Genomic DNA, 24,796 nt, shown 5'->3' with positions numbered 1-24,796 from the left:
GAGCGTCAACCATCTCGTAAAGTTCAGTTCCGTCGCCGCGGGGCCGGTCTGACGGCGGGCGCGGCGAGGGCGACGGAGCTTTGGCTCGAGGCCTCGGCCGGACGACTGTGGCGACGGTCACCTGCCTGTTGGAGCCACAGCGTCACGGCGACAGAGGTCCCGGGCAAGGTTCTGGCCCGAAAGCAGACCCGAGGCCCGGAGGTTCCCCTGGCGACGGTCCGGGGCGGTGCCGGGGGCGGGCCCAGCGGGAGGGGTGGGACCAGCAGCCAGTAAGAACCGGGCTTGGCCGGGCGTGGGCGGGGCCTTCGGCAAGGCCTGCGGGGGCGGGGCGGAGCCGGCCCGAGTGGGACCCCGGAGACCGCGGCTCCGCGGAGAGGGCGAGGACTTCGCAGCCACGCCTCGGAGGCAGCGTCCGGGCCCAGGCAGGTAGGAGCGGGGCGATCCGGGGCAGAGTCTGAGGCCGTAGGGGCTTCCGCCACTCGGGGTGGTTGGCGTCGCTTGCTGGGCGCCGTTCGCGGGAGGTGCGGTAGCGGGGCTGGCGGAGGTGTCTGCCCCGCGCCCGCCTGTCTCGGCAGCCCCAGACCCCAAGGCCGCCCGGGTGTGCGGTCCCGCGGGCCCTGGGCTTTGGGAGGTGCACGCCGCGGGTTGTGGCGAAGCCGGGCTGAGGGCGACGCTCGCCTCAGGGGCTCGGGGCCCTGGTCCGGGCGGCGCTGTCTCCTGGGGAGGAGACCGGGAGCGCCCGAAGCGCGGCGGAAACGCGGGGGCTTTCGCCAAGTTTAGCCAGTGAACTTGAACTTCGACGTGCTGAGACCATGGACTTTTAAACACTTTTGGTGTGTGTGTTCATTCTTAACAGAATCTCACAAGCACAATACTGAAAGCCGTCAGTAAATTCATTTTAAAAATCTGACATTGGAACAGCTAAGGAGCATTTGGGTAACTAGTACTGTAAAGCAGATGATTAGATTATGAGTCAAACCACTGGAGCCTGGTAGCCAGGACCCACCTACCAGACGCGATACCTCGGTCAAATTAACTTTTTTGCGCCTCCCTTTCCGTAACTATAAAACTGACACGTTTATGCCTATGGGTATTCTGAGAGCCAAATGAGATGAGAGAGTATTCCACAAATGTCAGATACTATTTGTGCACGTGGAGCTTGCATGTTCTGTAAAGCAACTACTAAGTGCCTGACACATAGTAGGCAGTCTACAAACCTTTACCCTAAAGCTAGTTTTAGATAAAGTGCTAAATCCCTGTTCATTGTGTAAATAAATTGTTTAATCTCTTTTCCCACAAAATCACTATTGTTTGAAATGTGGTCTATTTTTAACTGATTGAGGAAATTTTCTAGAATAGCAGGTAGTAGTATCTATACACTGTTGCTGAATCATTTACCACAAAGTTTGGTAGTAATCAAATAATCTTTGCCTTATGTAAATATCTGTAGTTTAAGATACCTGGTAAACTGGGAATATTGCTTCAAATTAACTTTCATTCATTTTTGGAAACAGAGGGGCTGCTTGTAGGAAGATTGAAGTCTTCCAGAAGAAAGCTGTATTTTTTTGTATAGCCTTTATTATAGACATTTGTGTTTTTTACTATGTGAGGGATTTTAGGGGGGAGATGGGAAATAAAAAAGGGAATGGCAGTTTGTAACGAGCAGGTTTTTACTGGGGATACTTGTAGGTGTGTTCTGAAGCAGTTTCCCAGGCAGAAACCAGGAAGTGTAGTAATTGTATTTCTTGATCTTTCATTAGTTTTTGTGTGTGTATTGAATATGGCAATAGATTTTTTTAATGTAGAAATAAAGGAAGAATATTAAGTTTTCTTATTGACAATAGGCTGTTTTCTAAAGCTGGAAATTATATTACTTTTAAATGATCTGTAGTGAGTCTTATAGGCAAGAATTTTAAAACACTGGAGACCAAGATCAAATTATATGGAGGAGTAGAGGGAAAGTTTCTAGTGAATATAATTTTTGTATTGCTTTAAAAGCTTTACTTAAACATGTTTCAACAGTTCAGTGGAAGATGGGTGTTTTGAAACTAAAACACAAATTTTAAACATGTACTCCATATACAAATTTTGCAGTGATTTATAATTTGTTGATCTTGGAGGTCTGAAGCCTTACATTTACATTATTTGTTGAGCACCTATTGTATTCCAAGGCACAGTTTTAGCACTTACATTTTTCACATAAAAGCAGTATGTAATTGGTCCATCAAGGAGATTATACCCCACTAAGTGGGCTAAAATAAGTACTGAAAAAGCTGTTTTTAAAGCTTATGGTAGGCTGGGTGTGGTGGCTCATGCCTGTAATCCTAGCACTCTGGGAGACCAAGGTGGGAGGATCGCATGAGGTTGGGAGTTTGAGACCAGCCTGAGCAAGAGCGAGATCCCGTTTTTTACTAAAAATAGAAAAAATGAGCGCTTGCCTATAGTCCCAGCTACTCAGCAGGCTGAGGCAGGAGGATCACTTGAGCCCAGGAGTTTGAGGTTGCTGTGAGCTAGGCTGATGTCATAGCATTCTAGCTCCCCTCCCCCCCCAAAAAATGTTTATGGTAACAAGAACAACATCAACCAGCATTCATTGAGACCTACACTGTGCTAGACAGTGTTCTAAATTCTTCACATGTATTAGCTTATTTAATCCTCACAATAGCACCATGAAGGATGTTGTTATTACGATCTTCTCATTGAGAGGCATAGAGAGGTTGAGTAACTTGCCCATGACCAGGCAACCTAGGTAGCAGAGGTAGGATTCAAATCAGTCATACTCCAAAGACTCTGATTGTAACCTCTGCACTATACTGCGTTTCAAATTCTGGGAGTGAGATAAAAATGAAATCCAATGGATATTTAAAAAGAGAGTTCTATAAATAACTTCTTCAAAAAGAAGGAAAGAAAGAGAGAGAGAAAGAAACTGGTATTGCAAGATATAGATGAAGACAGGTCCAAGGTACGATTTAATTATACTTTGTAAGAACTTTTTTTTTTTTTTGCTGGTGAATGACATGGGATTCCTTTTGTTTCTAAGCTCTCAGTCACTCAGTAACCACAATTATGACATTATCTTAACAATATGAGGTACTTGTTTTTCAATAAGAAGTTAAAAATATCTGTTCTTAGACCATAAGTTAAGTGTTATCAAGAAAAGAAAGTGCTTTTCTGTCTTCAAGAAACTTATGACTAGACGTGTAAATAAGTCCCTATAATTTCAGTGTGATAAGAGCTATAACAGAGGTATAGATAGAGGTTAATGAGAACACTGATAAGGAAAAATAATTATACATGTGGTAGGGAGGAGGGTTAGAGAGACGATACCGTATTTGAATTTGGCTTTGAAGGATGAATAGGCATTTGCTGAGCTGGGGAAGGAAACAGAAGATATGAATGAAAACCAGGGATAAATGTGAAAAAATGTGGTATGTTTGAGGAATGTGTTGTAGTCCATTGTCAGTAAAGGTCAGAGTGTATAAAGATGGGTCATTGGGCTAAAGAGGATTGTGCCTGGAAATAAATTGGAAAAAGAAAATTGCGGACCTTGTTTGCTGATCACATTAGGATCACTATAATTACTAGGTAAGTGTGAGGTTTCAGTTTCCCTCATTTGGAACAAAGAAGTGAGTGATTAGTCCAGTTTGGCAGAATCTTTACTTTGAAGTACAGGATATATCATAAAACAACGTATAGACTTAGGAAAGTAAAAAGTTATGATTCAGAAAGAGAAAAAAATGTCTGCAGGTGCCAGGTGGTGAAGAGCCAGTGTATCATGCTAAGGACTTTGGACTTGATTCTAAAGATGATGGAGAGCAAGTGAAGGATTTTAGGTACTGGTAATTAAGAAAGATAACATGGAGATGGTATGATATGGATGCTGATTGGATGGAGAGAGGCAAAAGATAGGGAGATCAGTTAGGAGGCTATTTCTGTTGAAATAGTCTAGAAGAGAGAGAATAAGGGCTGGAGCAGGAAAATAGTAATAGGGGTGGAGAGGACAGAAGACAAAGATGTAGAATTGACAGGGCTTAAAAATAGATTGGCTCTGAAGATGAATGAAAAGTAAGTGACTTAGTTTTTTAGCTTGAAAAACTGTATGGATAAAAGATATTATTTTATTTTTTAATGTGGGGGGAAAATAATCATTTCCATTTTGAATATGTTGAGTTTGAAGTGTCTAGGGAACATTCAAGTGTATGTCAAGAGAGGATCCAGAGCCCAGAAGCAAGGTTGAGATTGGTGATTCAGATTTTGTAGCTAGCCAGTAAATGGTAATTGAAGCCAGATGAAATTGCTCAAGAAGAGCATGTAGAATTAGAAGAGAAGAGGGCCAAGGATAAATGATTTGCTTTTTATAAGTGGAAGGGATCGATTATTTATTTATACTAAGTTAGCCTTATAAATTATTATTATAAAGTAATGAAATGAGTTTTAATTGAAAGTTAAAACAACTTTTACATCCAAATGAGGTCTGTCCTTTTAAAATTTCTTTTGGGAGTCATTTCAGAAGTGTACAAATGCTCCTTGATTTATGATGGGGTTATATCCTGATAAACCCATCGTAAGTTGAAAATATCGTAAGTTGAAAGTGTGTTTCTCTGACTTGGGGTGGGGAGGGAGGGCAAGGGCAATATATGTAACCTAAACTTTTGTACCCCCATAATATGTTGAAATTAAAAATAATAATAAAAAAAAGAAAGTGCATTTCTGACTTAGGATATGTTCAACTTAACAATGGGTTTATCTGAATGTGACCCCATTGTAAGTTGAGCATACTAAATACACACTGCTTTCTTAACCATGGTAAAGTTGAAAAATTGTAAGTCAGGCCATCCTTAAGTCAGGGACTGTGTTGCCCAAAGTATTACTGGAGCTCCCCTTAATAAAAAAAAAAAAGCTTTATAGCACATTCACAGCCACAGAAGATCTTTCGGCTTTATTATAGAATTATTTTTCCTCTTCTGAACTTTGTATGTACATGGCGTGCATAGCCGATTTACCTTGAATCAAAGCTTTGAAAGCATATGCCTATCCCATCTCTTGATTGTTGGCTCTTCCAAGTCAGAGAAAGATGTTTGCTGGTTGATTCATCTTGATAACCAACCTTACTCAGTCTTGGCTCCATATGGCTTAGCCATTTCCAGAACTCATATTCATCTTCAGAGAATGAATGTTTGCCACCACTGATGTGACTCAAAAGAATGCGTTATGGTTTTGAAGCATTTTCAGAAAAGGTGTTCCAAAAATATTTTCCTCATTTGTAGTGTCATTTGAATAATTATATGATCTTCTAAGGCAAGGGTTAGCAAACATATTCTGTAAAGGGCTAGATAGTAAAAATTTTAGACTTTGTGGGCCATGAGGTCTCTGTCACAACTACCCAAATCTGCCAAAAAAGCAGCCATAGACAATGCTTAAATGAATAAGCATGGGCTGTGTTCCAGTAAAACTGTATTTATAGACACTCAATGAAATTTGAATTTCACATAATAAAATATTATACTTATTTGATTCCCCCCCCCAACCATTTGAAAATGTAAAAACCACTTTTAACTCAGAGGTTTACAAAAACAGGCAGTGGACCATAGCCTGCTGACTCTAAGTGATGTTCTTTGAAATATTTGGATTTGTAAGTTTAGTTAAAAAAAAAATGGTTCTTCAAAGTTATACTTCTTGTTTCTAAATTCTAGTACATTTCTTAAAATATCTGAAACATTTTCATTCATCCTCCATTTCTCATTTAGAGTAAGTAGAAAATATTCCTTTTATTGGTTTGGAACCTGAGATACAGAAAAATAAGTTAACTTGTACAATGTCAGGATCAAAAATATGTTTGAGGCTGGGCAAGGTGGCTCATGCCTGTAATCCCAGCACTTTGGGAGGCCAAGGCAGGAGGAGTGCTTGAGACCTGGAGTTTGAGACCATCCTGGGCAACATAGCCAGACCCCCATCTCTACAAAAAAATAAGAAAAATTAGCTAGGTGTGGTGGCCTGGACCTGTAGTCCCAGCTACTCTGGAGGCTAAGGTGGGAAGATCACTTGAGCCAGGAGTTCAAGGCTGCAGTGAGCTGATTGTGCCACTGCACTCCAGCCTGGGTGACAGGTTTTGTTTGTTTGTTTTTTGAGACCCCTTTGCTCCCCCCAAAAAAGTTTGAAAACATTTTTCCATATTCAATACTTCTTTTTTTTTTTTTTTTGAAACAGAGTCTCACTCGGTCGCCCTGGGTAGAGTGCAGTGGTGTCATCATAGCTCACTGCAACCTCATAGCCTCAGACTCCTGAGTAGCCAGGACTGCAGACACATGCTGTGACACCTGGCTAATTTTTCTATTTTTAGTAGAGACAGAGGTCTCACTCTTGCTCAGGATGGTCTCAAACTCCTGAGCTCAAGCGATCCTCCTGCCTTGGCCTCCCAATGTGCTAGGATTATAGGCGTGAGACACTTTGCTCAGCCTCAATACTTGTAACCAAACCAATAAAACAGTGATCTTTTTGCTTTTCAGTGAAAGTGGGGACATTGAAACCTGAGTGAAATAAAAGACCAAAACTTAAAGGAGTATCCTGCACTGATTCCCAGAGAGTTGGACAGGATGAAATATTTTGTCTTTTTCTTCTCTAACTTGAATGAATAATTTTTATCCTAAGGAAAAGGAAACATGAAATGTTTTCACCTCATGGGTATTATAGCATATTCTTAATATAAGATTGAAGAGGTTAAGTAAGTGATGGTGAGATAAGGGAAGGAAATTTAAAGGACTTATTTTTTCACATCTAGCTATCCCAGGTGTTTGCCCTGTTTTTGAGGAGGAAATTGAAGATTTTTTTCCCTTATATCTTAGATTCCCGGTTAGCTGCCTAAAAATAGAGCTTTTAGCATTCAGTTTGGGCAATATTAATCTGTTTATATTAAAGAGTATTATTTATGCTCTTTTTTATAGTTAGATTTCTAACTTTCATGGTTCTCATAGCAGTGATAAATATTTATAATAGAGGACATGGAAGGAAATTATAATTAATTTTCCTTTGAACTTTGAATTGATAGAAATGACATATTTGTGGATTTTTCTGTTTGGATGTTAAAATTTAGGATAGATTAGTGAGTGTGTGTTATTTTTGCTGCTACTTAAAGGGGATTTTTTGCTTTTTTTTTCTTTTTTCCCATTGGAGTGAAAAAACAACTCCCCCCCCAGCTGTGTGGGACATGTTTGAATTGGTTACTTAGCAATCTGAAGCATAATTTTGTATTTAAATATTTATCCATTCTCTTTGATATTCTGATTAAATAAGAATCTATTAAGGCCATAATAATAGGGCCTGCTGTGAGGAAATGACACAGCCTGCTCCACAACAGTATTTACTGAAAATCCTCTCTTCCCTGGTCCCTATTTAAACAGTAAGGGGTAATGCAGAACAAAAGAGGAAAATTATGTGAATTAGAGTGATGGCCAGTTTGATCACAACCTTAATGCGATGGCTATCATGACACAGTTAATTTATATTAACATAATTCAAGGTCAAGCAAAGTGTGGGAGAATTTTATCTGCTGTTGGTGAAAATGGTGAGTCATTCAACCAAGTTTTACTTTTGAACTTTAAATGCATTTGTCAAGTAAGATATTTTCAAGAGCTTAATGATAATTATAATTTAAAAATTAAACTAGATCAATATGCCTTTAAAATTTGTTTCATTATAAGAAGAGAAGAGCAGGAAGTAGAAAATACAGAGGCATGTTTAATAGCTGGATCTGAAAGTACAAAAACGTTGAGGAAAATGGTGACCTGAAAAAGTATAAGACTTTTAATGAAGATTATTTAAAATATGGTTTTATCAAATGGGTAAAACCTGACTAAAATGACAGACTCCATGTACTCATAATTATGTTGCAAATGAAAGTTGAAAGTTAAAAATCAGCCAGGCACAGTAACTCACTCCTGTCATCCCAACACCTTGGGAGGCTGAGGTGGGAGGATCCCTTGAGGCTAGGAGTTCAAGACCAGCCTGGGCAACATATCGGGACCCTATCTCTAAAAGAAAAAAAAAAAGGAAAGTTAAAAATCTTTAAAATTAAAAAGAGTCTTAGAAACATAGCATACTGGACTTTTTTTTTTCTTTTCTTTCGTTTTTTTTTGAGACACAGTCTCACTCTCTTGCCAGGGCTAGAGTGCCATGGCGTCAGCCTAGCTCACAGAAACCTCAAATTCCTGGGTTCAAGCAATCCTCCTGCCTCAGCCTCCCGAGTAGGTGGGACTACAGGCATGCGCCACCATGCCCGGCTAATTTTTTCTGTATATTTTTAGTTGTCTGGTTAATTTATTTCTATTTTTTAGTAGAGACGGGGGGTCTCACTCTTGCTCAGGCTGGTCTCGAACTCCTGACCTCAAGTGATCCTCCTGCTGAGGCCTCCCAGAGTGCTAGGATTACAGGCGTGAGCCACCGTGCCCGGCCTCATACTGGCCTTTGTAATAGGCCCTTTCAAATATTTCCAAAGAGAGGAAAAAAAGATAGTTATTTCAATTTCCTTTTTATTTCAGGACCATTCCTGAGGAAGATTTAAATTAGTTGCATATCAGTGGCATAAGAGAAAAATGGCTACATGTCACTTGAAAAAAGTATTCATCTAGAATGCATGGATGTTGTATTTATGATTTTTGATGATAAGTCAGCTGAAAATTAAAAATTGTACTTCTTAGTGATGACGTGTCTCTATTCTGTACCATTATGGGACATTTCAAGTATCCTTGTAAGGTTACAGGCCGCTGCAGATTTTACAATCCAAATTGATGGAATCATTGATGTTGTAAGTTGTACTGTGCTTTTAGTTTGTGAAGATAATAGGGAGGATTTTCTTGTGTTGTTTAAATTTAACCACAAAAGTGAATTGTTGATCCTCACAAGTTAAACTGGGAAAAAGTTTTTAAGTAATTATGAGTAACAGAATAGCAAATATTATTAGAAAATATAAAGGATTTATTTTAACAATTATTTGAAACTTCTAACAGTGCTTTCCCCCCACTCTACTCCCACTCCCCAGGGTCTCACTTATGTTTTTTTGTTTACTTTTGGTTTTTGAGACAGGGTCTCGCTCTGTTGCCCAGTCTAGAGTGCAGTGGCTTCGTCATAGCTCACTCACTGCAACCTAAAACACCTGAGCTCCAGGGATCCTCCCACTTCTAGCCTCCCAAAGTGCTAGGATTAGAGGTGTGAGCCATCAAGCCCAGCCTCACTTACGTTTTAATGAATATCTCCTCAGAGCACCTTCCAGCACTCACAGGGAGGGAAGGAGTTAGAAAGAGAGAGAGAGGGACAGAGAGAGAGAGATACAAACATACAATCCGTAGTCAAAGCAATACAGCTGACAGTGTAGGCATCCGTCTGCTTTTTTTCTGAATGTGCAAGGCAGCAGGACAACTTGTCTCCTTAGAGCTTTCCTTCCAGGAAAGGCTGAGTGTGGGTGAACACACTGCCCAGCAAGTCATTACTGGGTTCTCTTTCTCTCCCATTTGTTCTAAGGGCTAAGAATACTATTTGAAATTGCTGTTTTATATATCACAAAGCTTTGATATGTATAGAACACTCTCTGAGTCTCATGGATATATTGAAAATGTTGAAAAGTTGTTAATTATATTAAAAGAAACTTGCTGAGAAACCAAGTTTTAAAAATATTTATTCAGAGTTAATCATATATATTTACTATATCGTATCAGAATTTGATAATTACTAAGAGAGAAGGGGCAAAACAGATTGTACAAATCTAGAATTTTTCTTGTTGAAAAGCAGTCTCTTAGCCAGGGATGTGGTGGTGTGCACCTGTAATGCCAGCTAGTCTGGAGGCTGAGGCAGGAGGATCACTTGAGTCCAGGAGTTTGAGGTTGTAGTGAGCTATGATTGAGCCACTGCACTCCAGCCTGGGCAACAGAGCAAGACTCTGTCTCTTAAAAAAAAAAAAGGAAGAAAAGGAATCTCATTTGGCAGATATTTTCCAATATTTTTAGAATAACAAAATTTGCACATTTATCTGATATTTTTGGCAATCTGATAAACTAACTTTGAAGCTATATGCAGAAGGGTTCCAAAAGTCATTGTTACAGCAAGTAACACTTGCTACTATATCTAGCCACTATATCTTTCAAACATCTTTACTACATCTCAAAGACAGCATTATCTGTGAAGAAAGTTTGAACAAAATACGTAGAGATTGTTACATCTCACTTCTCTGTCACCAAACTTTAGTTATTATTTTCCTGAAGAGAAATTTGAAACATTAAAGAAAAACATTTGGCTAAAAGATTCATTTGTTCCCCCATCATATCAATAATTGAATTTAATGTGTACTCCAAGAAGAGAATGAATACTTGCAGCTTAGTTCTTCATTTACCCTGAAGAGTGATTACATGACATTGCTTATCATCGTTTTGTGTTAAGACTAAAGAACTTCTACTGCTGAGTAGAAGGAGTGTATTGCTATTTTTACCATTCTTGACACCTTATTGTTTCAGCTTGGGTATTCAGTCTTAGCACAATTAAAAGAGAAAGAATAAAGCAGAATCCATAGTGAATCTAGTAAATGCCGTTGTGTTTTCCTAGCATTGTCCTTGTGTTTTCCACACTGGAATTAATTTACAAACAGGAAAGGTTACCTACTTAATTAAGTCGAATTTTTTCTAATTTTAATTTTTTGTATTGTCTATTTTGGAAGTTTAAATAATGATAAAATAATAGTTGATCTTTATGTTGTACTTTATCATATGCGGTAAGGATAATCATTGCTTTGTGAAACTTCTCTTTCAGGTGTGTGTGTTGTGATGCCAAATGTATTTCTTACTGTGGGTTTTGGTTAAAAAAAAATTATGAAATACTGTCCTATAGTGCAAGAGGAGGAGGATTTGATTAAATAGGTGGTCCTTCTCTCCCACTAAGCAGGCTCAAGACCCTTAGGGATTCTGTGTGTGTTTGTGTGTGTGTGTATTCTATTACTATAAAACCATACCAACATACTCTTTTGCTGTTACTGCCCTTACACTATCTTTGATTTTCCATTCCTTCTCCCCCAAATTATGATTGATCACTCTGTTCCCCTTTTGATATTATTATATGTTTATACTTTTCTTATGTTTATTGCATCCCTCAAACCCAGTTTCTCCCTCTAAACATCCCTCTCCTTCTCCCAATATTCCAGACTTCACTTTTGCCGCCATCATTTCACTGGGTTCCTTGGCTCCACTGATCTTCTGTTATGCACACTAAGAAGCAAGGCATTCCCCCAGGTAGGGGTAATCACTAGTTTTCTTATCTTTGGCCCTTCTTATTCTTGTGTCCAGCTTTAGAAGGGAGTTGAAGACCAGACCCTCTGTGAATCATGCTATCCATCTTCAATTGAGTGTTCTTCCATTAATCTCCTATTAAATATGCAACTCATTGTTGAGCGGCTCTTAAAGATTTTATCTTCAAGTAACAAGGCCTTTTCTCAAACTCTTAACATGGTTATTTTATTTTCTTAGATTAAGGTCATACTGTATGAGCAAGGTCACTGAGTTGGTCTTGGTCCTCATTATACACATATCTTCTCACTTTTCTTCCATTTCCCTAAGAACTGCCTTTCTTTTCAGACCCTTATTCGAGCCCTAGCGCCTCTTTCTTCTATGAGACTTAATTTTCTTCTTCTTCTTCCACGTATTTATCACATCCTTCATGATTTTTTGCTGCAGTTTTTAAAAATAAAGGTTTTCCTACCTTTAAAATGTTTTATTTGAAGTTGCTTCCCCATTTTGTTTTTATTATCCCTTTTATTGACTTTCAAATAAATGTCATATTCATACTTTCTCCATTTTCTCACTAATTTTCTTCTTAAGTTTTAGCTATCTGTTATCTGTCCTAACCATCTTTTTGAAACCATTTATTTAATGCCCTATTTCTAAATACAAGGACCCTTTCTCAATTCTTATTCTCCTTAACTGTATGACACTGATGTGCCTACTTTCTTTTGTTTTTAGGACTTTTTCTTCCCATGATATCTGTGATCCACATTATCCTGGTTTTGTTACCTCTCACTAGCCATTCTCCACTGTTCATCTGATGCTCTCTTTTTTTCTCATCTATGGTCCCTAATCATGATAAATGTTCTCAAAGGTTTGGTCCCTAACATTTTGCTTTTTAAAAACTCTCTGCTTAGGGAACCTGTATATTCTTGCTTCTTTTTTTTTTTTTCTTCTCCACAATGCCTATTTTAAACCTTCTTTACTCTCCTTAGACCTTTGGCTTTTCCATCTCTCACTTTACTTTCAGCAGATAATCATGCCTGTCATTTCAAAGAGAAAATAGAAGCCAATAGATGGGAAGTTCATCAGTGTATAGCCCCTAAACATACAAATTTACCTGCATCCTTATCTTTCTGTCATCATTACCTTCCATTCCAGTGAAAGAACTGTCCCTCTTCCTGGCAAATGCTAATCCCTCCAGGTTCCACTGGAGGAGGCCCATGCCCTTTCTCCCTCTTGGGGTCTTTGCTTTTTACCTTTGTTTCTTCCCTTCTCTTTAGTAACTCCTTCCGACCAGTGTTTAAGCAAGCTTAGTTCTTTTCTATCTTAAAAACAAAAAGCTTTCCTGGACCTCATGTTCTTGTCCAGCTACCACTCTATTGTCCACTTGCCTACTTGGATAAACTCTGTAAAAGGATTGTCTATAATTACTATTTCCATTCTTTTTTCCCATCCACTTCTCAATTCACAGTGATTTTTCTTCAGCCTCCTCTATGCCACTGAACCTACTCCTGCCCAGTTCACTCAAGTCTTTATCTTGAACTTTTGACTGTCACTGTTGATACACTCTTTCCTTCTTAAAAGAGTCTCTTCCTTTGGTTTCCATGATTCCATACACTCCTAGTATTATATTTCTCCCATCTTTTGTCTACTTTCATGACTTACCATCTATGATACATGAGGACTGACCCAGAATGTCTGAGAACTGACTTGTCCTGGATTAGCAATGTTTTTGGAGTTTATAATGCTTAATTCCAAGAGAGCATGATGATGTATAAAAGTCATTTTAAAAAATAAAGTATGATTGTATACTAAAAAGGATGTGTAGAATAGTATGGTAAGAAATAAATGCATTTGAAAAGTTTGCATGGAAACCACAGTGAGATGCTACTACCTACCATAATGGCTAAAATTAAAAAGACTAATAATTACAAGTGGTGGTGAGACTGAGGAGTGACTGGAACTCATATATTGCAGGTGAGAGTGTAAAATGGTACAACCCTTTTGGAAATCTCTTTGACATTGTCTACTAAAGTTAAACATATACACCTGCACTATGACCCAGCAATTCTACTCCTGGATAACACCCGAGAGAAATGTGATTATGTCTATCAAAGACACATATAAGAATGTTTATAACAACTTTCTTCATAATGCCCCAAACCTGGAAACAATCCACATATCTATTAATAGGAAAATGGATAACCAAATTTTGGCATTTCCATTAAATAGAATACTGTACTGCAATAAAAAAGAAAAACCAACTGCTATATACAACAATAAGAATGAATCATACAGGCCAGGGTTGGTGGCTCATGCCTGTAATCCTAGCACTCTGAGAGGCCAGGGCAGGAGGATTGCTTGAGTTCAGGAGTTTGAGACCAACCTGAGCAAGAACAAGACCCCATCTCTACTATTAATAAAAAAATAGAAAAATTAGCCGGGTGTAGTGTCACGTGCTGGTAGTCCCAGCTACTCGGGAGACTGAGGCAAGAGAATCGCTTAAGCCCAGGAGTTTGAGGTTGCAGTGAGCTACCATGACACCATTGCATTCTACCCACAGTGACAGAGCAAGACTCTGTCTCAGAAAAAAAATAAAAGAATGAATCATGCAGATGTTTTGTACAAAAGAAACTATACTCAAAAGAATATGTACCATATTATTATTGTGTAAATGAAATTCAAGAACTAAGAAAAAGTAATCCATGGATAGAGGTCAGAGTGGTGATTTCCTTTGAAGGGGTGGTTATTGACTGGCAGGGGACATGAAGGAACTTTCTGGGGTGCTGTGTGATAGTTACATAAATGTATACATATGTAAAAGTTCTTTGAGCTGTACATGTAAGATTAGTGGACTTTATGTGCTTTATGTATGTTACATTTTTAAAAATTTACAGGCTTTAAAAAACCCTTGTCACATAATAGGTGCTTCATAAATATTTGTTGCTGATATTCTATCTGCCAGGAATGCCGTCTTAGTTTTACTAGTTTGGTAGATGCCTTCTCATCAGTTAATAATGTTATTTAATAATAAACTGCCTTTAATTATTTAATACATGTTACTAAGCCCTTGAGGCATAAACAAAAGTGTTATGTGGGACTTCCAGGAAGGCTGCATAAATAGAGCTGCCTTTTTTCCTTTCTGCTTTATTGAATGTAGATGTAATGGGTGGAACTCCAACAGCTAGTGTCAACTATGAAGTGATCTTGAAGATAGAAGCCATGTATTGGGGATGGCATAGCAGAAATATGGCAGCCTGGGGACCTGAAGACACCTTAGACGGTCTACTCTTTGTCTTTTTATAAACTGTTTAATAAAGCTTAACTACTTTTCTTACTATTGTCATTCTCACAATGCTATATATGAAGTGAGTGTTCAATAAGTATTTGATGAATCTTTTAGAAAGTAATTTATCTTTTTTTTGAAACAAATGTACAAGTGGCTGGGCATGGTGGCTCATGCCTGTTATCCCAGCACTTTGAGAGGCTGAGGTGCGAAGATCACTTGAGGTCAGGAGTCCAAGACCAGCCTGGACAACCTAGTGAGACCCCACCTGTAAAAAAAAATATATATATATGCTGGGTGTAGTGGTGCATACCTGTAGTCCCAGCTACTCAGGAAGCTGAGGTGAGAGAATGGCTTGGACCCAGGAGTTCAAGGTTACAGTGAGCTATGGTTGTCCCATTGTAATCCAACATGGGAGTCAGTGAGATCTTATCACTAACAGGAAAAAATATGTATATATATAAATTTATATACACACCCATATATATATACACACATGCACAAGTGATTTATATTTATTTTAAAAAATTAGAAAATACAGATAAACCAAAAGAAAACTCAACCATAGTTCTTTCTGTCACTTAGAGGTAATTACTGTTAGCATTTTGGTGTATATCCATATTAACTATAAATTCTATTTATTTATTAATAAAGATTTTTAAGTTAACTTATACTACACAGTTTTTAATAACATTCTTCTTTTACTTAATAGATCTGAGCATGTTATAACTTCATAATATTTCAGTATACGGATTTACCATAATACATGTAGTCATCCCTTATTGGAAATTTATTTTTTAATTTAATAATATTCTGAATCCACTCTTGTACATACATCTTTGTGAATTTGTCCAGTTATTTAATTAGGATAAATTATTGGAAGTGATTTTTTAATCATCATATATTCATTTTTTTAAAAAGCATTTATTAGAGTTTTATTTAATATAGAAATATATAAAAAATATAATTTAAAAGGCTCATTATTCCACCATTCAGGTAGATCCTGTTTTAACATTAAAAGTACCAATGTGAAGAAAATAAAACTTTTACTGGCACAACTGACCATATACAATAGCCTTCTGTATCCTTGGGTTTTGCATGTATGGATTCAATCAACCCTGGATAGAAAATATTTGAAAAAAAAATTGGATGATTGCTTCTGTACTGAACATGTACAGACTTTTTTCCTTGTCATTATGTCCTAAACAATACAGTACAGCAACTATTTAGCATTAAATTATATTAAGTATTATAAGTAATCTAGAGATGATTTAAAGTATACAGGAAGTAGCCACGTGCAGTGGTACAGCACCTGTAATCCCAGCACTTGGGAGGCTGAGGTGGGAGGATCGCTTGAGCCCAGGAGTTCGAGTCTATAGTGCGTGATGACAGTGCCTGTGAATAGCTACTGCATTCCAGCCTGGACAACATAGGGAGATCCCTATTCTGAAAAAAAAAAGGTACATGGAAGATGTACATTACATAGGCTATATGCAAACACTACACCATTTTATATAAGGGACTTCAACATCTGTGGATTTTGGTATTCCTCCAATTTGAGAAAGGTTTTGGTATTCCTCCAATTTGAGGAAGATAAGAACTGTAGCCCACCCACTCTGCATTTGAGAAAAGGGGCTTGCTAGAGGATAGGAGTCATTTGTGTAACATCCAAATTCATATTATTGCAGTTGGGGGGAACATATGTATGTTGATATATGTATATGCTTCTTTAAAAGCTTGTAGAAAATGAATCATCTTAGAGAAATTGTTTTTCCTCTTGCTTTTCTCCCACTTTTATTTCAGACATCTTTCCATATCTGTACACAAATCTCTACCTCATCCTTTTTAACAGTTGCATAATATTCAATCAGGTTGCTATATTTGATTGGGTAGTTTGTGTATTATACATAGGCACCCAGCTGAGGGGCTGATAATCAAGCCCCAGGTCCACTTGAGAGTACTCTGTGCCAGTCTGCCCTTTTCCTAGAAGGATGCTGTGGTCACCCTGCTGTGACAACCCACATCAGGCCATCTCTCAGCCTGAATACCCCCCTCATTCTGCTCAAGATCTAACATTCCACCTCTGTAGGGTCACCCTCTTAACCTTGTTTGGGCCCTGATAGCCCACAGTGGGCAGTCATCCTACACAAACGCTCTCCTTAACCCTGCTCCTTAGCATCAGGCATATATGCCTGCCTTATTCTATTCCACCTAATGTTTTTAAGGCCAGATTGTTCAGGGAGAAGAAAAGAGCTGGTAGTAAGTTTCTGATCTTAATAATATCTTTGATTGCTTCTAAATGATATTGTTGGATCTGAGGTTAATATATTGCAGACTTAATACTTCCTATGTTTTAAGCAATACTTTGAGGCCAGAGCTCATGCCTGTAATCTCAGCACTTTGGGAGGCCAAGGCAGGAGAATCGCTTGAGGCCAGGAGTTCAAGACAAGCCTGGGTAACATAGTGAGGCCCTGTCTTTACAAAAAATTTTTTTAAAAAATTAGTTGGGTGTGATGGTGCTTGCCTGTAGTCCTAGCTACTTGGAGGGTTGCTTGAGCCCAGGAGTTTGAGGTTGCAGTGAGCTGTGATCTCACCACTGCACTCTAGTCTGGGTGACAGAGCGAGACCCTGTCTGTTTTTTTTTTTTTTTTTTAAGGCAAGCAGAAGGTGAAATTTATTGAAGGAGAGCAAGATAGGATTATAGAGCAAGAGCAAGACATAGGTTTACAAATCAAGATACATACACCATAGATGACGACTGGACTTCTTGTCACAGCAGAAAAAAAAAAGGAGACCCTGTCTGTTAAAAAAATAAAAATAAAAAATGGTACTTTGAAGGATATGAGACATTTGTTTAATAACCATGTTACTGCAGTTTTACTTTTGTTGCTCTTATATTGTCAAGTAAAATAAAGTATACAAAGAATGTATAATTTTGGAATATGATTTGAAAACTTGGGAAATATATCTTCTGGCTTTTTAGCTTTAGAACGAAAAGGGAAGTTACATTGTACAATGGATATGAATGTGTTTTTAGGAGAGCCCATTGTGTCTATAGTTTGAAATCCTTGAAAATGATCTCTTTTTATGTAACTCCAAGTGAAAAAAGTAGGATACAATTATATATACACTATAATTCCTACTATATAAAAATATGCTTTTGAAAAAAGACAAGGAGGAAATATACCAAAATATACCAGAGTTTATACTGGAGGTGATATATTTATATTTAATGGCTATTTCCCCCTGTTTTCTTTATTTTTTAAAATTTCTAAAAAGTAGTAATATTATTTTATGACTTCCCTTCCCTCCCCTCCCCTCCCCTCCCCTCCCCTTTCCTCCTCGAGACTGGGTCTTGCTCAGACACCAGGTTGAAGTGCAGTGGCATCATCATGCTTACTGAAACCTCAAACTCCTGGGCTTAATTGATCTTCCCACCTCACCTCCCAAGTAGCTAGGACTGCAGGCACGCACCACCATGCCTGGCTTGTTTTTACTTTTTTTAGAGACAGAGTCTCACTGTGTTGCCCAGGCTGGTCTCAAACTCCTGGCCTCAAGCGATCCTCTTGCCTCAGCTTCCCAAGTCTCTGGGATTACAGGTGTGAGCTACCATGCCTGGCTCTATTTCTTACATTAGAGGGGGTTTTTAAAGGGATAATTAGATCAAAAAGATTAAGCTATATTTTATTCAATTATATAAATAGTTACCAACATTGCATTAATGTAATGAAAGTCTAAAAGTTTCATGTTATTAACGTTAGTTTTATATGTAATTTTACACATTGTGGCATTTTGTAAAACTGTTTTTCTGCTGAAACTTTTCATTGACTGTTGAACCTAAGCCATCTTTAAAATTTAGCTATTAGTCTGGGCTCAGTGGCTCATGTCTGTAATCCTAGCATTCTGGGAGGCTGAGGCAGGAGGATAGCTTGAGGTCAGGAGTTCAAGACCAGCCTGAGCAAGAGCGAGACCCCATCTCTACTAAAAATAGAAAGAAATTAGCTGGACAACTAAAAATATATATAGAAAAAATTGGCCGAGCATGGTGGCGCATGCCTGTAGTCCCAGCTACTCGGGAGGCTGAGGCAGGAGGATTGCTTAAGCCCTGAAGTTTGAGGTTGCTGTGAGCTAGACTGACACCACGGCACTCTAGTCTGGGCAACAGAGTGAGACTCTGTCTCCAAAAAAAAAATAAATAAATAAAATTTAGCTATTAGCCAGCCCTTTTTTTCCCCCAGACGGGAGTCTGATACTAGTCCCTGTGTCCCCATACTTCCATACTTCTGGGAATATGCGTTAAGCACTCTGAGTGGTTATCTTGAGGTTCCAGTCCCTTGGCTTGAGATAGGCAGGAAGTACCTCCCCCTTTCCCTTTAGGAGGCAGGGAAACATTTACCACCTAGTTTCTTTAAAGAAGTCCTATTGTCCCTTGTAATCCTCACAGTTAATGAATTATAATTTTTCTGTTATATAGCATGGAGAAAGGTAATAAATTGGTGTCAGCAGAGCCAGTTTTTGGCTACCCCACTTTGTTGTTTTTAAAGTTCTCCCTTCATCTTGCAAGCTACCTCACTTTGTAAGCCTTCTACTTTCTCTTAGAATGTGGGGTTATTTGACTTCTATTGTTTTGATTTTGGCCTTTGAGGTCCGGGCTCAGACGGAAAAAGTTGTATTTTACATCCTGTTATATTAGCTTATATTATTGTTATGTCTATCCACAAACAAGTATTACATAGTGGTTAAGTGCACAAACTTTAGAGTAAAGCAGAACTAGGTTTGTGATACCTTGGGTAACTTATTTAACTATTAATAGTTCAGCCTCAGCTTCCTCATCCACAAAAGAATAAAACTTTGTACTATTATAAATAATAGCAGCTATCTTTCAGGGTTGTTGTAAGAATTTTTTTTTTTTTTTTTTGAGACAGAGTCTTGCTCTGTTGCCTGGGCTAGAGTACTGTGGCGTCAGCCTAGCTCACAGCAACCTCAAACTTCTGGGCTCAAGGGATCCTCCTGCCTCAGCCTCCCGAGTAGCTGGGACTACAGGCATGTGCCACCATGCCTGGCTAATTTTTCTATATATTTTTAGCTGTCCAGATCATTTCTTTCTATTTTTAGTAGAGACAGGGTCTCGCTCTTGTTCAGGCTGGTCTTGAACTCCTGACCTTGAGCGATCCTCCCACCTCGGCCTCCCAGAGTGCTAGGATTACAGGCGTGAGCCACCGCGCCCAGCCTGTTGTAAGAATTAAATGCAGTAATGAAAGTAGGTACTTACCATAATACTTGGCACATATAAGCACTTAGTAAGTTATAATTATTATTTGAAATCACATTGCCATACAAATATATTATTACCTCTTCTTATCCTCCTGGACTTTTTCTCTTTACCTTTTATTTGCTGAAAATATTTGAATAATGGCAATCACATTCCGCTGCTGATCAGAAATACTGTAAGAATTGAATTAGTCTGAGAGCACTGCCTTGACCTCAGTCATGCTATTAGATGACATTAAATACTCTCCTGTTAACATACAGCCTTCTTTATGAGAAGGGAACAGTGGTATGGATAATGAATCATATCATTAGATTATTTGGAAAATATTTTTTAAATTTGAGATTACGTTTCATTTTTTCAAAGTACTTGTACTTATTTTTCTTAGGTAAAGTTAGTTAAATAGCTTTAAAATGCTGGTATTTGATAAAACATGGCTTTAAAAGCTAAACTCATTCTATATGCTACAATAGGGTCCTACTATAAGAAAATTAGTTTGCATTTCTTTCACAAATATTATAATAGCAGGAAGAGGTAACTTAGAAGCCAACTAAATGGCTTGAGACACCAGCAGAATATTAGAGATTTGGACAGTGGATTATCATTTGGTGGATCAGCTAGACATTCATAATCTAATCTTGACTTTTAGAGTACCCACTGTACAAATTGTTTTCATCCTCTTTGTCCAGAATGATAATGATATTTTGTGTCTCTGTCTTGCTACATCTAAAATACCTATTTTATTTTCCACGAATGAACATTTTTATACCTTTTACATCAAAAATGGAATGTGCATCCCAAAGAAATTCCTAGGTTTATAAAAGAGACATACAGGATGAGGTAGCAGTTGCTGGAGCTTGGTCTCTATACTCCTAATGTAGAAATCAGGTAAGGATTTCCCAGCACACACAGTACTCTGAGCTCCTGCAAATCTAATTTCCACATCTGTATTGGTCTGTAGGCTCCAAAATAACTCTTTGGAAATAGAATTATCTCCCAAATGCTAATAGGTATGGTTAGCTGAAGAGCTTGTGGCCTCATTCTTAGACATTTTGAATTCTTCTATAAGTACTGATAAAAACTTGGCTAACTTCGTGGTGTAAGAAGCTGGTTTTTTTTTTTGTTTGTTTGTTTGTTTTTTAACTCTCCACAACAAAGTCAGAGTACGGAGTTAGTTCTTTTTCTACTTTATTTAAAGCATATTTCACCACTGGCCCCATATAGCCACTTAGGATTGGTATATTTCTGAATATGGTACAATTTGTAGTAACCATTCCTAGGTTGTCTCTACACTACAATACTAGCTGGAACACTAGATTAGAAGCCCAGCTACTGCTGTGATTTCTAGCCTCCTTGATATTTAGACTGAGAAGAACAATTTTCCTAAATCGCATTCTTCTTTCCTCTTACTTGTAGTGCATATCTCCGCTTTACCACTAGACTTCTTTCATGATTCCCTCTTTTAGGAAAGCCTAAGGGCTGTGCAGGTGTCAATGGCCTCAGTAGGCATATGCTGTCACACCAGAGGCTGGGGGTGGGCGTTAGGGGATTGGGAAATGTTCACCAAAGGGTACAAAGTTTCAGTTAGGATGAATAAGTTTTTGAGATCTATTGTACAACCTGGTGACCATAATTAATAGTGTATTGTATATTTCAAAATTGCTAATATATTTTAAATGTTCTCACTACAAATAAAGATAAGTATAGGAGGTGGCAGATATGTTAATTAGTTTGATATAATCATTCCATAAGGTATGCATATGTCAAAACATCACATTGTACTCCATAAATATATACAATTATTATTTGTCAATTAAAAATATAAATTTAAATAAAACAGTTCTTGCTTATCCTGAGTAAACAAAGGAAAGTGTTGTTTACATTTTATACTCATACAACTTTTGGCTACCTGCTTACTTTAGGGGACCCATGGATAGTCTCTGTTTACCTTTGTAAAATGGTGAACAGTAAAGTTAATGCACTTGTAAGTTAGAACACCTTATTCTGTAGTGGTTATCTGCCAGAGGTAAAGAAGATGGTACATTAGGATGTGAAAAAAGTATTAAAATTGCTCTTTATATTCATTTTCACCTAAAAATAGCTTTACTAACTATTTAGTATATAGATTGATACTGGTGCTTTCATGCTGGGTCAGACTTCACAGAAGGAATGAATCCCAAGGGAAGAGTGGGTATTCCCCAACAAAAAGGAGTTGATAATGACATCTTCACTTGTTTGTTCACTTTTAGCTATTGCAACAGATAGCAGTTTATATGTGTCCAAGTAGGTGGATTTAAAGATTATATTTTAAGTAATAGAATCATTATAATCCTTTGAAAATGAGAAGAGCAACAGTCATGAAAATATTTTATATTGCACAGTAGTTTTCTGATCATGTTAAGTCACACCATTTACCTTTTCCAAAGAAAAATGTTCTAAAACTTTTGATTTGCTGAAATGACAAGTGGTTGTCAGCAGAAAAATTTAAAAATATAAACATGTTCAATATGTCCCTATAAGGTAAAAGTGATGTTTTAACAATGAGTGAGAAATTAATTGTTTTTCTAAAGAAACATGATTTGCAGAGAGAATTTGATATTTGGTAATGTATCCATTGCTTTTTGTTGTTGCCCAAAATAAAGGATGTGTGTCTCATCTATAAAATTCTCATATCTGCATTTTGATTTTGAATGTTTGTTTAAAATTTTTAAAATGTAATACTGTCCAATTAGTTTATAGGCACAGTTGATAGACATTGGAGAAGATGAAAATTTACTAGTCAAATTTCAATAAAAATCCTTGCTTAGTTTAAGGTGAATAGAGTGGACACATGAGTATTTTTATTCAGACAATAAAGCTCTTCTTTCATTGGCTTTATGTATTGTGGTGAATTAGTCTTTTTCAGTTATCTTGGCTCTTTGTATTAGTTTGCTGGGGCTGCTGTAGCAAAGCACCACAGATTGGGTGGCTTTAACAACAGAAACTGATATTTTCATAACTCTGGAGGCTACAAGTCCAAGATCAAGACGCTTGAAGGGTAGGTTTTTTCTGAGGCCTCGCTCCTTGGCTTGTAGATGACAGTTGTCTTCTTCCTGTGTCTTCACATTGTCTTCCCTCTGATTCTGTCTGTGTCCAGATTTCCTCTCTCCCTTGTAAGAACACCAGTCATATTGGATTAGGGCCCACCCCGGAGACCACATTTTAATATATTATAATTACCTTTTTAAAGAACCTGATCTCCAGATCCAGTCATATTCTAAGATACTGGAGGTTAGGACTTCAACATACAAATTTTTAGGAGGATACCATTCAGCCCATAACATATTTAGAACCAAATATTGCAATAAACTGAATTTTGGGCTAGATCTTTGAATCACTGTATAAAGAAAAAAAATCATAGTCACATTGCTTTTACTCAAAGTATTTGTAATTAAATTTTAGTGAGAATAAAATACCTTTCTTTTACGTATTTAATTTTTTTTTTTTTTTTTGAGTCAGAGTGTCCTTTGTTGCCTGGGCTAGCGTACCATGGTGTCAGCCTAGCTCACAGCAACCTCAAACTCCTGGGCTCAAGCAATCCTCCTCCCTCAGCCTCCCACGTAGCTGGGACTACAGGTGCGTGTCCCCATGCCCAACTATTTTTTTCTATTTTTAGTTGTCTGGCTAATTTCTTTCTATTTTTAGTAGAGATGGGGGTCTCGCTCTTACTCGGGCTGGTCTTGAACTCCTGACCTCAAGCAATCCTCTGGCCTTGGCCTCCCAGAGTGCTAGGATTACTGGCGTAAGCCACATTTCCCAGCCTTTAATTTTTAATAATTAAAACTAATACAGTGAATTTTTTAAGTATCTCATGCCTTTAAATTTTTAGTTTTTGTGTGCTTTATAATGTACATGATTGTTGTAGTTATATGTTTGTAATTTATAAATATGAAGCAATTTTTATAGGAGTTTTTAAATTTTAAAAGTTATTTTAATTATTTTATTTTATTTTATTTTAGAGGAGACAGGGGTTCACTGTGTTACCCAGGCTAGTCTTGAGCTCCTGGCCTCAAGTGACCCTCCCACCTTGGCCTGCCAAAGTGCCGGGATTGCAGGCACTAGCCACCCTGCCTGGGATCTTCATAGGAATTTGAGATCAAAGTTTGGAGACCCCTGACTTAGTGCCCCTTCTCAAAATGTCTTTCTATTCTGAAGGTAGTATGATATGTACTATTAAATTCTTGCTTTTCCAACTATAACGACATATATGACCTTAGAAAGTCATCTAACCTTCCTAAACCTCCATTTCCTTGTCTAGAAAATGAAGTATCTTCTGCTTAGAATTGTTGTGAGGATTGAACGAGATTATGTGGATAGTACCTGGCAAATAATAAATATACAAAAACCATTCTTACTATTGTGGTACAAATTATCATTTAAATAGATTATTTTGGCATTATTCATTCATCCCTAAAATATTCCAAGTTGCTTTCCCATTTTACAAACGGGGCAACGTCAAACCATTGGAGGCACTTAGAGTAATAGGCATAGCAAATTTTTCATAAATCTTTGCTCTTTAAACATTCTTATATTCAGGATTTTGTCATTCATTCAACAAATATTTACTGAAAGATTATTGTATGGGGCATACATACACTAATAAAAAAGCTTACATTCCAATGGGGGAGACAAACAATAAGAAAACAAAAAAAAATAGAATTTCACATAAATGATAAGTTCTGTAGAGAAAATACAGCAGGGTAAGGGCATAGAGAATCATATGGGGAAAGGAACTTTATTTTAGGTGAGATACACAGGGAAGGTAAGAAATGAGTAGAAATCAAAAATGAGAAAGGAAGAAATGATGGTGGCCTGGGTAAAGATGGTAAGTGGTTGGAGTCAGAGATGTGTTTTGAAGGTGGAACCCACAGAAATTGCTATTGGGTTAGTTGTGGGGATAACTCCTGGGGTCACCTGCCTATGGCAAATAAAACCTTCAATATT

General features: G+C 37.8%; 1 protein-coding gene across 2 annotated transcripts in view; it reads left to right on the top strand.

Moving 5' to 3' along the window:
- Positions 1–291: 291 nt before the first annotated feature.
- The window catches only part of DENND2C (DENN domain containing 2C), a 68,280-nt gene continuing 43,775 nt past the window's right edge, over positions 292–24,796 (top strand). For both annotated transcript variants that reach the window (XM_045546877.1, XM_045546876.1), the window contains exon 1: positions 292–426. The gene's annotated coding sequence lies outside the window, so the exon portion shown is untranslated. The remainder of the gene's footprint in view (positions 427–24,796) is intronic.

This window comes from Lemur catta, chromosome 3, assembly GCF_020740605.2.
Source record: "Lemur catta isolate mLemCat1 chromosome 3, mLemCat1.pri, whole genome shotgun sequence".
Taxonomy (NCBI): Eukaryota; Metazoa; Chordata; class Mammalia; order Primates; family Lemuridae; genus Lemur; species Lemur catta.
This window is presented reverse-complemented; position numbering and strand designations above follow the sequence as displayed.